A 1,612-nucleotide genomic window follows, 5' to 3' on the forward strand; every position below is an offset into this window, starting at 1 on the left:
TACGTCCAATGGATGATGATCTGATTAGTCGACTAATCGCAAAAATAATCGGTGACTAGTCGACTATCAAAATAATTGTTTGTGGCAGCCCTATACACATGTATTTGTTACCTGCTTTAAGGTGCACATTTGAGAGTTATACTACAGAGTCAGGTACTTCTGATTCTTCTCTTTTCACATGAGCTACAGTATCCAGAGTCGTACGTAGTGAGGAGGTAAAATTATTAACAAGATAATCGACCTCTGTTGGAGTAGCATTCAGGTAGCTGCTCTGCGTTGGTACAGGGCATTAAGGATAACAACAGTTGGTGAATTAAATTCTTAAACCTTGTTACAGCACTTTCAGAAAGACATCGAGAGACCTTGCCCCACCCTATCATGTGATTTACTGAGGTCACATGGCCCAGGATATGAGTGGGCGTTAAGTTATTGTCTGGAACCGTCTTCTGACCTTTCTTGAGCTCAAGAGCTAAAGAGAGATTAGAACATCCACCAAGCCGGGCATTTTAAAAACTTACACTTCTCTATATTTCATAAACATGTAGCAAGACAAACACAACCCTGTGTATATTGCAGATATTCATCAACAGCTGGCCACACCCTCAGGAAGTCCACCAATAACACATCACTACACAGGCCTTGTGCTGGAATCCAAAGGGTAAGACAGGAAGACCCAGAAACATGTGGCACAGGGACACACCTATCATAGTGTTGTGTGGTTTGTGAAAAGCTTAGTTTAAAATCGATAATTTATTTTCAAATTAAACATTCGGCACTAATAGGGAAAATTGTCAATTTTAAATTAATTTTAAATTGTCAATATATTTAAAAAATTTACAAAACAGATGCATTAATGCTCCTTATTGCAGTTGGTCTTTAGATTCTTCATGTGCCCCTATAACGTATCTCTGAGGTCTGATTAGGACCCAACATGAGTTTTATTCAGTTTTGTAGTAAGAAATCCATCCATTACAGCTTTGCATACCTATTATGTGCAACTTTACTTCAGTGTTCCACTTGATGCCCAGCTCCTGCCCGGTCGAGATGATGGTATCTTTGGCTTCCTTCTTCAGTGAAAGCTGCTTTCCTTCCTGACTGATGGACAATTCCTCCTGTTCGTCTTTAGTTTGTGAAGGATCTTTGTCCTCCTGGTCTGGAGTTCCTCTCCTGGTTACATATCTGCCATGAATCTAAAGAAAAAGAAAGACAATAAAAAAATAAATCAATTTTATTTTGCCTACATAGTAGAAGGTAACTTTGCTTCTAAACAGGAAAATGTGTACAGTTAGGGGTTCAAGCGGATTTAGATAGTATTCTGGTCTAAATAACCCAAAATGTGATGTCCATATATGTGGATGCCAGGTCCTAGGAGGTTTAACCAACACTGGCCCGGTGGTGCCACCCACAATGCCAACAGTGATTATTAGACTTAATCCAAGTAGATTTTTGCTCCTTTGTCAGCACCTTGAGGTTGACACACTAATCTACGAAGTGCAGTGTTATTACAATAAGGCCAACAAGCTGTGGGCTTCCACTTCAGTGACTGTCAGTGAGATGTTTGTCCATTCCTCTCTCAGAATGTCCTGTAGTTTATCTCTGACCTCTGACACAG

The sequence above is a fragment of the Haplochromis burtoni genome, unplaced genomic scaffold, assembly GCF_018398535.1.
Source record: "Haplochromis burtoni strain Fernald_Lab_line unplaced genomic scaffold, NCSU_Asbu1 Contig_1046, whole genome shotgun sequence".
Classification (NCBI taxonomy): Eukaryota; Metazoa; Chordata; class Actinopteri; order Cichliformes; family Cichlidae; genus Haplochromis; species Haplochromis burtoni.